Source organism: Odocoileus virginianus, chromosome 13 (genome assembly GCF_023699985.2).
Source record: "Odocoileus virginianus isolate 20LAN1187 ecotype Illinois chromosome 13, Ovbor_1.2, whole genome shotgun sequence".
NCBI classification, from domain to species: domain Eukaryota; kingdom Metazoa; phylum Chordata; class Mammalia; order Artiodactyla; family Cervidae; genus Odocoileus; species Odocoileus virginianus.
The window spans coordinates 12,267,343-12,280,307 of NC_069686.1; the positions used below are offsets into that span (position 1 = coordinate 12,267,343).

General features: G+C 43.7%; 1 long non-coding RNA gene and 1 pseudogene across 1 annotated transcript in view; one reads left to right on the forward strand and one right to left on the reverse strand.

Annotated features, from left to right (window-relative positions):
* The window catches only part of LOC139038032 (uncharacterized), an 89,685-nt gene that overhangs the window by 62,159 nt on the left and 14,561 nt on the right, over positions 1-12,965 (reverse strand). The gene's annotated exons all lie outside the window — the stretch shown is intronic.
* LOC110144122 (oxidation resistance protein 1-like) lies at positions 9,334-11,267 on the forward strand (annotated as a pseudogene).

Consider the following 12,965-nt stretch of genomic DNA (forward strand, 5'->3'; position numbering starts at 1 on the left):
ACATTTGATAAGTCTGCCCTCCTGGCCCCTGGCGGTCTCAGAACCCTCATTCAGGCAACACTCTCACCCCCACCTTTGTCCCTTTCCGTCTCCTGAAATCTCTCTACATCTCCCCTCTCTGTCCTCTTACTTCTGCCCCATCCTTCCCAGAGAGTGGACATCGGGCAGCTGCTGCATCACTCCCCTCGGCTTGTGAGACCCTCTGGCCAGCAACAGCTCCCCTTGACCAGTGACAAACAGGTGGGAGAGGCCTGCCTCACACTGTGCAGACAGACCTTGGTCCAGTAGGCTCTCCTTGACTGGAGATTTACAAGAGTGAAAGAGATTCAAACCTAATATCACGTAGTGGCTGGACGTCTGAGGGCCTCACAATATTCTCACCTTTATTTCCCTGCTGCCAAGAGATGTCCCACTGGGAACAGGCTGAAGTGGCAGATTTCTATATACTGGTGGACGCATGGGTAGAAGTCCCATCTGTGGGTTGGGGACCCAGAAATGATGCACAACTGGCTGGTTTCCAGGCTTGATCACCCCAGTGGGCAGTGGACAGGGTGCTCCCTCCATCACCGGCCCTTTCTGGAAGCAAGTGGGTTGGTGCCTGAATAGATACCTGCCGAGGGCAGGTTGAACGGCAATCTCTTTCTTTTTCAGTCTTTTCTGTCCCTCCGCCCTCTACCTCTCCCTTGGTCCTCAGCCCTACAACTCCTGTGCCCTTCATCCGGAAGACTCTTTGTGTCTTTCAGTTTCTGTCATTGTACGTGTTTTTAAAAGGACCTTTGTTTTATGTATTTCTGTCTGTCCAACTGATCCTGCAAGCCTCTGCCAACGTTGTGAACCTGGTGGAGCACTTAAGCCTTGAAATGCAAAAACAGCCCACAGGGCCTGAGAGTCTAAGCTCGGGTTGCTTAGTAGAACTTTAAAGAACACCACCAGGGGGAAAAGAAAAGTAGCTTGCCTTTCTCCCCCCTGCCTCCAATGTTAACTGTTCTGCCTGGCTCTAGTAACTATCTGATCTACCTATGGTCCCCCAGATGGAGGGGAAAAAAAAGAGGACTTTTAAACTCTGACAGGAAAGCTACTGGATCTCTGGTTCTGTCTGTACATAAAAATTAACTTGTAAATGAGCTGTATTTAATTGGCTTAAAGGAAACTAAGCACTTATATACATTCTCAGAAATATAAAAGAAATTCGCCAGAGTACATTTCAGATTAGTGTAAATATGACAAATGCCCAGGGTATCTCTGCATTCTTAGCAACTGGAGACAGTTTCAATAACACAGTTTAGAAAGAAATAAACTGATTTTCTTTTACAGTGCAGCCTGGTGCCAGTATGCACTGGGTGACCAGGAGAAGTGGTCACAGAATGGATCCCTTAACTGTGTTGTCCTGGTTTTTTTTAAACAGAGAATAACTTAATGAAAATGTTGTTGTTGAGTCACTCAGACGCCATGGACTGTAGCCTGCCAGGCTCCTCTGTCCATGGGATTTCCCAGGCAAGGATACTGAAATAGTTTTCCATTTCATTCTCCAGGGTAGCTTCCCAAAATACAGGGATCAAACCTGTGTCTGCTACATTGCAGGTAGATTCTTTACCACTGAACCACCTGGGAAGCCCCAATAAATACACAAAATATTATAAAGGCTTTTGAATCCTTCTTTTCTTGCCATCCAATAGTAACCAGTAAGGTCAAATCAGCTGTTATGATTTCCATGTGTTTTTTTTTTAAGCATTTACCACAAAAGTATAAATCTATAAACAGTCTATTTTTCTGTTTATGTTTTCAAGCTTGATATAAATGATACCACATTGTACATCTCTCACAGCTTGCTTTTTTAAGGAAAGCACTTTTGTCATGGAAAAGTTCAAATGTATACAAATAAACAGAATAGTATAATGAGAATGGATAGACAACAAGGCCCCATTATGCAGCCCAAGGAGCCACACTCCATATTCCGTGAAAAACAACAGTGGAAAAGAATACAGAAAAGAATATATATACATGTACAACTGAACCACCATGCTGCACTGCAGAAATCGATGCAGTGCTACAAATAAACTATACTTCAACAGAAAAAAATAAAAATCTTTTTAAAAGAATAATATAATGAACTCCTATGTATCCATCACCCAGCTCCAATGATCAATTGGATCTCTTAACTTTAACACCATTTTACTACTGGATCTATTTTGTAAGCGGTCCCCAAAATGGAGAAAGATCTCATGTGTGCAGACCTTTATACTTTATCAAGACTCAGGCCTGAGGGATTTTTATCATGTGTGTGGAGCCTCTATGCCTATGTTGTTCCCAAAGATTGGGAGCCAGACCTTCTCACAGACACCCCCCCCCCCCCCACCTTCCAGTCTCTTTTAATTAGTCATTGGCATGCTGAGCCTCCTTCTTAAGCTCCTTTTTCTTCCCCTTCACCATCTCCTTCAGCTCCTGGACTCCCACCTTACCACCCTGTCAAATCAGAAACCCCCAAATCAGTGCCCCCAGTGCTTTTCCCAGTGGAGCTCTGATCAGGTTCAAAGTTAACCCCCACTTTTGTCCCACAAAGCCTTTACCCCCTTCAGGAAGTAGCTAGAATGCACGTCCCCTTCTCAGTGGGAGACTTGGGAATCTGTAAACAGAGATTTGGCAGGTTCTCAAGAGAACCCTGACAGGTTTAGGAACAAATTTATCAGGCTGGGGTTGACATACTCTCACCTGGCAGAACGTCATGGTTATCCGGGCCCACTGTTGCAAGCTGAGCATATACTGAGAAACACCAGGGAACATGCAGATGGCCTACTGGCCTCCAGCCCACATCAGCAAATTTATCAGGGGTGAGGATGCAGTCCCAGAACATGACCCACACTGGGACTATGAAGATCATGTAGGCCAGGCTAGGATGAGACATGTTACTTGTCTATCAGAAGGAATGAAAAAGTGTATGGTAAAGTCGGTAAACTAGGTTCTAAGAGGTTATAGAGAAGAAAGATGGAAAGCCGCCATCTTCCTGCGCCAGCTAATATATGAATATACACCCTCAGTCCACAGAAGGGAGATCACTACTGGCCATGCCTTTTATCAAATGGTTGTCTAAGGAGTCCTTACAAATAGCTGAGAAGAGAGACGTGAAAGGCAAGGGAGAAAAGGAAAGATATATCCATCTGAATGCGGAGTTCCAAAGAATAGCAGAGAGAGATAAGAAAGCCTAAGTGAACAGTGCAAAAAAATACAGGAAAACAATAGAATGGGAAAGACTAGAGATCTCTTAAAGAATATTAGAGATACCAAGGGAACATTTCATACAAAGATGGGCACAATAAAGGACAAACTGTATGGACCTAACAGAAGCAGAAGATACTAAGAAGTGGCAAGAATACACAAGGAACTATACAAATAAGATTCTTAACCACGCAGATAACCACAATGGTGTGATCACTCACCTAAGGCAGACATCCTGGAGTGCAAAGGTAAGTGGACCTTAGGAAGCATCACCAGTAGCAAAGCTAGTGGATGTGACGGAATTCCAGCTGAGCTATTTCAAATCCTAAAAGACGATGCTGTGAAAGTGCTACACTCAATATGCCAGCAAATGCAATGGCTGAGTTTTCATTCAATCAAAAGGTCAGTTTTCATTCAATTCCAAAGAAAGACAATGCCAAAGAAATGTTCAAACTACTGCACAATTGCACTCATTTCACACGCTAGCAAAGTAATGCTCAAAATTCTCCAGGCCAAGTTTCAACAGTATGTGAACTGAGAACTTGCTGATGTACACGCTGGAGTTAGGAAAGGCAGAGGAACCAGCGATCAAATTGCCAACATTCATTGGAACATAGAAAAAGCAAGAGAATTCCAGAAAAACATCTACTTCTGCTTTATTGACTACGCTAAAGCCTTTGACTGTGTGAATCATAACAAACTATGGAAAATTCTGAAAGAGATGGGAATACCAGACCATCTTACCTGCCTCCTGAGAAACCTGTATGCAGGTCAAGAAGTAACAGTTAGAACCAGATATGGAACAAAGGACTGGTTCCAAATTGGGAAAGGAGTACGTCAAGGCTGTATTTTGTCACTTTGCTTATTTAACTTACATGAAGAATACATCATGTAAAATGCAGGGCTGGATGAAGCACAGGCTGGAATCAAGATTGCCGGGAGAAATATCAATAACCTCAGATATGTAGATGACACCACCCTTATGGCAAAAAGTGAAGAGGAACTAAACAGCCTCTTGATGAAAGTGAAAGAGGAGAGTGAAAAAGCTGGCTTAAAACTCAACATTCAAAAAATAAAGATCATGGCATCTGGTCCCATTACTTCATGGCAACTAGATGGGGAAAAAACAGAAACAATGACAGGGTTTATTTTCTTGGGCTCCAAAATCACTGCAGACGGTGACTGCAGCCATGAAATTAAAAGATGCTTGCTCCGTGGAAGAAAATTTATGACAAACTGAAAAAGCAGAGAAATTACTTTGCTGACAAAGGTCCGTCCAGTCAAAGCTCTGGTTTATCCAGTAGTCCTGTATGGATGTGAGAGCTGGACCATAAAGAAGGCTAAGTGCCAAAAAATTGATGCTTTTGAACTGTGGTGTTGGAGAAGGCTCTTGAGAGTCCCTCGGACAGCAAGGAGATCAAACCAGTCAGTCCTAAAGGAAATCAATCCTGAATATTCATTGGAAGGACTGAAGCTGAAGCTCCAATACTTTGGCCACCTGATTGGAAGGGCCGACTCATTGGAAAAGACCCTGATGCTGGGAAAGATTGAAAGCATGAAGGGAAGGGGATGACAGAGGATGAGATGGTTGGATGGCATCACTGACTCGATGGACATGAGTTTGAATAAACTCTGGGAGCTGATGATGGACAGGGAAGCCTGGTGTGCTGCAGTCCATGGGGTGCAAAGATTCAGACACGACCAAGCGATTAAACAGCAACAACTCAGAAGAAAAATATGAAAGCTCGAGGCTGGGCCCCAAACCTCATTGTCAACCTTGATAAAGGAGGTCTTCAAGGTCTATAACAACCAAGACTTAACAGAGAAGACCAATAAGGGTAAAAGGCTAATAAAGAAAACAGCTTTTGGCTGCTCTGACACATCCACCACCTTGAGCAGACCCCAGGGGGCTGAGAAGGTTGGACAGGCTGCCAAGAAGCTTCCTGGGCCCAGATCAGGGTACCTTTTGTCAGAAGGAGGTCACTGGAAGGGGAACGTCCTAAGTGCCCTCCCATGGGATGCCCCAGGGACAACTTGACCGGCCCCAGTTCCTCGCAATTTATGGCTCCCCTTGCCTATGAAGTCGGGTCCATTAATATTACTCACTCCTTTTTGTATATGCCAGAATGCCTTCCTTGGGAGAGATTTGCTAAATAAGTTAGGAGCTAGTATATTCTTAGGACAGGGTGAAGTCCAAAGAGGCAGAGAATTCAAACAGAGAATGCATCTGTTGGCAACCCCAGATGACCCACCTCCTGGTCATCAAAATATTTCCTACGACATCCCCCAAGAAATTAGAGAGCAAGTAGATAACGGCAGTTTAAGATACTTCAGTGCCAAGCAGGGCAAAACATGTTCCCCTCTACAGAATTAAGAGTAAGGCCTGGGAGGGAACATCCAGAGAGAATATCCTTGAAAGTAAGAAGCCTGAGGGGAATCCAGCCACTGGTCACCAAATTTCTAAAATGCAGGCTCATTAGGCCCTGCCAATCCCCTTGCAACACCCTGATCCTCCCCATTCAGAAGCCTAATGGTGAGCATCGTCAGTTTGTGTAAAGCTTGGAGCAGTGAAGGAGGCAGTCATCCCTATTCACCCACGATGCCAAACCCACACACCTTGTCACCCACATGCTGGGGAGCACTCAGTATTTCTGTTTGGTACCTCAAAGATGCATTTTTCTGTATTCCCCTCCATCCATACTCCCAATATCTTTTTGTCTTTGTATGGAGGGACCCTGACACCCTGGAGGTTACCCAATATACATGGACAGTGCTTCCACAGGGTGCTCAGGACAGCCCCCATTATTTTTGGAAATGCATTAGCAAGGGATGTGATCCTTGAAAAGGGAACTCTGCTACAATATGTTGATGATTGATTGATAAGTACTGAAACCAAACAAGATTCAGATCAAAATACTGTTAAGGTCTTAAATTTTCTGGTAAAAAAAAGGAATATATCTCATCAACCAAAGCTCAAATATCATAGCAATGGGTTCAACATTTAGGATCTGTTTTGACCTCTGGGGCCACAGGTCAGAAAAGAGCAACTGGTGATTACGATCTCCAACCACAAAGAGGCAACAGCAAGGCTTTCTCAGGATGATGGGATTCTGTCATATCTGCATTCCAAATGATGGCCTTAAAGCCAAAGCCCTCTCCGAGGCTCTAAAGGAAGAAGAAAGGGAATCCCTTCACTGAAATAGCAACCATCAGTGACTCTAAAGACTGCGGTGAGCAGAGCATGAGCACTGAGGCTTCCAACTTCGGACAAGCCCTTTACCCTACACATTCACGAGAGATCGGGGATAGTACTATGAGCCCTGACCCAAAAGCTGGGACCACATCAGAGACCACTGGCTTATTTTTCAAAACAACTGGACACAGTGGCCCTGGAATGACCAAACTGCCTGCTGGCAATAGCAGCCATAGCCTTGCTGGTTAATGATGCTTCCAAGCTTACCCTGGGACAACACTTAGATGTGTTAACCCTTTATCAGGTACAGTCAGTGCTGGAAGTCAAAGGTCACCATTGGTTAACTGGAGGAAGGTTAACAAGATGTCAGGTCCTCCTAACAAGACCCTCGACATTATCTTATAAGTGTGCCAAACCCTGAACCCAGCAACTCTGCTGCCAGTAGTTGAGAGTGGGCACTTACTGCATCACTGTATAAACACCATAGAACAAACTTACTCCAGCAGATCTGATCTTCTAGATGAATCTCTTCAAAGCCCTGAGGTCAAATGGTTTACTGATGGGAGCAGTTTTATAGAAATGGGAACCTGAAAGGTGTGGCATGCCATTGCTAGTCTAGATCAAGTCACAGAAGCCAAGGCCCCACCAACCCAGACATCAGCACAGAGGTGGAACTAATTCATTAATGGGAGCTTTGCAGTTAGTGAAGGATAAGAAATTAAATGCTTCTACTGACTCTAACTATGGGTTCCACATGCTACATTCTCATACTACCATTTGGAAAGAAAGAGGAATGTTAACCACTAGAAATTCACCTGCAGAACATAAAGATGTGATTCTGGCTCTTTTAAGTGGGGTGCAGCTCCCAACCCAGGTAGCCACTGTAGGGGCCATCAGAGGAATGGGTCTCTTGTGAGCCAAGGTTAGACAGCAAAGTTTATCAAATTGCAAAAAAGGCAGCTCAACTGCAAGAGCCAGAGCAAGTTATGGCCCTAGTGATTGATCACCCTGAACTCTGTAGCCTCCCCCAGTTTTCTCCAAAAGAACAAGCAAATGCTGAGAAATGGGGCTATGAGAAGGGAAGCACAGGCTGGTATAAAAGGGAGGGTAAGGTTCTAATTCCTGAGTCCCTACAATGGAAACGAAGAGTTCACATGATGCCACCCATTACGGGAGGGATGCACTATGGGACTTGACACAAAAGGCCTTCTCAGGGAAGGGGCTTAAAAGAATAGAAAAACAAGTAATGCTTGCCTGTGATTTATGTGACCAGAATAACCCACAGACCCACTCAATACCCCCATCATAACTCAGGCCAATCCAATGCCAAGCAACATATCTGGGGGGGAGACTGGTAGACTTCACTTAAATGCTCCCACAATCAGGATATAAATATCTTCTGGTACTTTTCACTGGATGGGTTGAAGCCTTCTCCGCCTGATCTGAAAAGGCTATGGAAATCTGTAAGTCCCTTTTAAAAGAAATAATTCCTTGATTTGGACTTCCAAAGTCCCTCCAGAACAGTAACAGGCCCTCTTTTATAGCCTAAATCACACAGGGACTTACTATGGCCCCTAGGGATACACTATAAAGTAAACACCTCTTGGCTGCCCCAGTCTTCAGGGAAGGTAGAGAAAATGAACCACACCTTAAAGAAAACCATAGCAAATCTCTGCCAAGAAACTCATGAACCTTGGACCAACCTTCTTCTTATTGCACTACTAAAGGTCCATGTAGACCCCAGGAGTCATCTGAGTCTTAGCCCATTTGAAATGAAGTATGGAAGGCCTTTTCTTACTACTGATATTCAAGAATAGTATTTGAAGAAGAACATTTAAAAGAGTCGTGTCCAAAAAAAAAAAAAGAGTCCTGTCCAATTCTTTGTGAACCCATGGACTAAACAGTCCATGGAATTCTCTAGGCCAGAATACTGGAGTGGGTAGCCTTTCCTTTCTCCAGGGGATCTTCCCAACCCAGGGATGGAACCCAGGTTTCCCACATTGCAGGGGGATTCTTTACCAGCTGAGTCACCAGGGGAGCCCAAGAATACTGGAGTGGGTAGCCTATCCCTTCTCCAGATCTTCCCAACCCAGGAATTAAACTGGGATCTCCTGCACTGCAGGCAGATTCTTTACCAGCTGAGCTACCAGGAAGGCCATTTAAAAGGATGCTGGATATGCCATCAACACTCCAAGGTGGCTACTAGCCCTCCTCGCGCATTTCCTCTGAACCTGCTGGGTCCAGTGGTAATTAACAATCTAAATGGGGTAAAATTGCCACCCTTTCGCCTCTACTAGTCACATACACACACACCTTCCAGGGGGCTATTCCAACGCTTTAGCCTGACTCCCTCATACAACTGGATCCAAGGTGTGGGGCATGCTACGTTAAACTGCACAAATAGCACTTGTTTCACATGCCATGAAAACTCTTCCAAGATGATACACCAGATATCCTACAACCTTACCCACTGATGCCATGTTTCAGACTATGGCCCCACATCCCTAAACAACACAGAAGAGGGATCAGAGTGATGGGAAGGAAACATTGCATCCACCGGGTCAATCCATGTAAACCCCCCTGTGGGATTCCAGACAAACAGTGATCAGGCCTATAGAATGCAACCTCCAACTGGTGTCAGCAGGATCATACATGAGCATCTAGTTTAAAACGTTGCAGAGAGTAGGGAGAGAGGCTACAGTGAAGGGGCCACACCCTGCACGTGACTCAGCAGTAGCGCTCTGCCTCTGTGACTGCCTAACTTTCCTCCAAAAGCACTTCCCACCACGACCTCCCCACTCCTGTCTCCTCAGGCCATCTCCCTGCAGTCAAAAGTAGTCCTCACTCTGGGATTGCTCTCCAACTCCTCCACTCCAGCTCCCACCCCCCACGCGTTCTGGTGGACGTGCGTTCCTGTCTGGGACACTGGCCAAAAGAAGACCCTAGACAAGAAAGATGAGAGAAGAATGTCTTTTCAGAAACCCAAAGGGACTATTGAATATACTATTGAATCAAAGGATTCTTTGAATAGTATAGCCCTGAAATTTGATACAAGCTGAACAAACTTGTTCAATTAAATATTCTCCCGAGCAGTTGTTAATGGACAGGTTTTATAATGTTCCCAATCCTGAATACGTCTCCAGTGTGAGCACCCTCCATCTCTAAGCCCCATAAGTCCTCTGTCACAGCCTCATCCGAGACTGAATTTGATAAGACTACTAATCCTGATGTGGTCCACTCAAAAGAAACAACTCCCTCAACTGCTTTTACTGGTATTCAACCTGCATGAGTTGTATCTTCCACTTCTGAAGAGGAAGAAGCACTTACTGAGAAATTTCTTAAAATTAATTGCAGATATACTACCAGTGACAAGAGCACAGTCAGTGGTATGTTGCTAGTTACACCAAATAATATAACGTTTGATCCACATAAAACAGACCCATTGTTCAAGAGAATGGCCGTGAGGAATATGGCATCATGTAGCCAATGGAATTGTACATCTGCAATCTACAAAGAAATTTTGGATGGCAAAATAAAGGAATCCTTACCCATGGAGATAAATCAGTCATCAGGAAGGGACTTCTGCCACCTAAAGAAAATGACAAGAAGTAATACTGATGAAACAGACTCAAGAACCCATGATACAGGTAATGATAGTGCCAGCACTGCTCCTAGGAGCACCAAGAGTCTCTTTCTGAAGATGTTGATGGAATCAGGACTCTCTCCTTTACAAGACGAGCTTATTTCTTCAGATGACCTGTGGCAAGATAAATTGCCTGGTGCATTGAGTCTGTGCAGACTGTCAATCAGAGTGCAGTAGAATGTTTGACAGTCCTATTGAGAGGGTAACAGGCAGGAAGACCAGGGGTCTCCAAATGGAGGAAATAGGCTGCAAGTGCCAGACATTTTTATCTCTCTTAAGCAGCAGGAGGAAACAAACCAGCGATATATTTTCTTCTTCTTTATAGAAATTTAAAAGGAGATTTCTCTTAAAGTGCTGTGTTGCCATGACACCTGGTTTCACCTGAAGCTAACTACTCTCAAACCTTGAGTTAACCAATACATTTCTTTTTCTTATGGAAATGTTGTCTTAAGCTATGTTAATGTACCCCAGACTCTATCTTCAAGTTGGTTCCGCCAAACGGCCTAACCTACTTACTCAGATATTATTCCCTAATCTATGTAAACGAAACTATTTGTTGGTAATCCGCCCTTCTACAAGATTCAAGTCAATCGTTTTATGGCCAAGGATGAATTATCTGGTGCCATTCTAAATTCTAAGATATTCCTTTCTTTTCATTAACAGACTGTGAGTGACTATATAACCTACAGCTAAAGACTAGGAGGGGGGTACTCTTTTGAACCCCCTTCTGATGCCTATGTCAAAAGCTTTCTCTATCTCCTTTATACTTTAATAAAACTTTATTACACAAAAGCTCTGAGCGATCCAGCCTCATCTCTGGCCCCGGATTGAATTCATCTCCTCCGGAGGCCAAGAATCCCGGCGTCTTATCGTTCAGCAACAACCTTTCACTATCAGAGGCTGCTAGTACTCCTGATCACTAAATCTGATTCTGGACGTACTACCAATGAAGTGTGGACTCTCTTAAACTGACTTAAATAATCTTGAAATGGCCACTAAGGAAGGAGATCAGGCTACAGAAGATCTTCAAGAAACATCAGTTCCTAAAGAACAAAGCTTAGGCATAAAAGGTAACCAGGATTTTTCCTCTGAATGAGAATTCACAACACCAAGAAGTTGAAAAAAAGTATTCCTTGTGAGGAAGCAATAGATTTAAACAAAAGTAAACTGTCAACTCTTCTCCAGTGGACCACATTTTGTCTGAACTCTCCACCATGACCTATCCGTCTTGGGTGGCGCTACACAGCATGGCTCATAGTTTCACTGAGTTAGACAAGGGTATGGTCCATGTGATCAGATTGGTTAGTTTTTCAGTCTGTCTGCTCTCTGATGGAGAAGGATAAGAGGCTTATGGAAGCTTCCTGATGTCGGTAGGTGCCCAATATGCTACTGGAGATCAGTGGAGAACTGACTCCAAAAAGAAGGAAGAGACAAGCCAAAGCAAAAACAACCCCCAGTTGTGGATGTGACTGGTGATGGAAGTAAAGTCTGATGCTGTAAAGAGCAATATTGCATACGAACCTGGAATGTTAGGTCCGTGAATCAAGGCAAATTGGAAGTGGTCAAACAGGAGATGGCAAGAGTGAACATCGACATTTAGGGAATCAGTGAACTAAGATGGACTGGAATGGGTGAATTTAACTCAAATGACCACTATATCTACTACTGTAGGCAAGAATCCCTTAGATGAAATGAAGTAGCCATCACAGTCAACAAAAGAGTCTGAAATGCAGTACTTGGATGCAATCTCAAAAATGACAGAATGATCTCTGTTCATTTCCAAGGCAAACCGTTCAATATCACAGTAATCCAAGTCTATGCCCTGACTAGTAATGCTGAAGAAGCTGAAGTTGAACAGTTCTATGAAGACCTACAAGACCTTCTAGAACTAACACCAAAAAAAAAGATGTCCTTTTCATCATAGGGGACTGGAATGCCAAAGCAGGAAGTCAAGAAATACCTGGAGTAATGGGAAATTTGGCCTTGGAATACAGAATGAAGCAGGGCAAAGGCTAACAGAGTTTTGCCAAGAGAACTCACTGGTCATAGCAAACACTCTCTTCCAACAACACAAGAGAAGACCCTACACATGGACATCACCAGATGGTCAATATGGAAATCAGATTGATTATATTCTTTGCAACCGAAAATGGAGAAGCTCTATAAGTCAGCAAAAACAAGACCAGGAGCTAACTGTAGCTCAGATCATGAACTCCTTATTGCCAAATTCAGACTTAAATAGAGAAAACCAATAGACCATTCAGGTATGACCTAAATCAAATCCCTTACACAACTATACAGTGGAAGTGAGAAATCGATTTAAGGGACTAGATCTGAGAGAGTGCCTGAAGAACTATGGAAGAAGGTTCATGACATTGTACTGGAGGCAGTGATCAAGACCATCCCCAAGAAAAAGAAATGAAAAAGGCAAAATGGTTGTCTGAGGAGGCCTTGCAAACAGCTATGAAAAGAAGAAAAGCGAAAGGCAAAGGAGAAAAGGAAAGATATACCCATTTGAATGCAAAGTTCCAAAGAATAGCAGAGAGAGATAAGAAATCCTTCCTCAGTGATCACTGCAAAGAAATAGAGGAAAACAATAGAACAGGAAAGACTAAAGATCTCTTCAAGAAAATTAGATACCAAGGGAACTTTTCATGCAAAGATGGGCACAATAAAGGACAAAAATGGTATGTACCTAACAGAAGCAGAAGGTATTAAGAAGAGGTGGCAAGAATACATGGAAGAACTATACAAAAAAGATCTTCACAACCCAGGTAATCACAATGGTGTGATCACTCACCTAGAGGCAGACATCCTGGAATGTGAAGTCAAGTGGGCCTTAGGAAGCATCACTATGAACAAACCTCATGGAGGTGATGGAATTCCAGTTGAGCTATTTCAAATCCTAAAAGATGA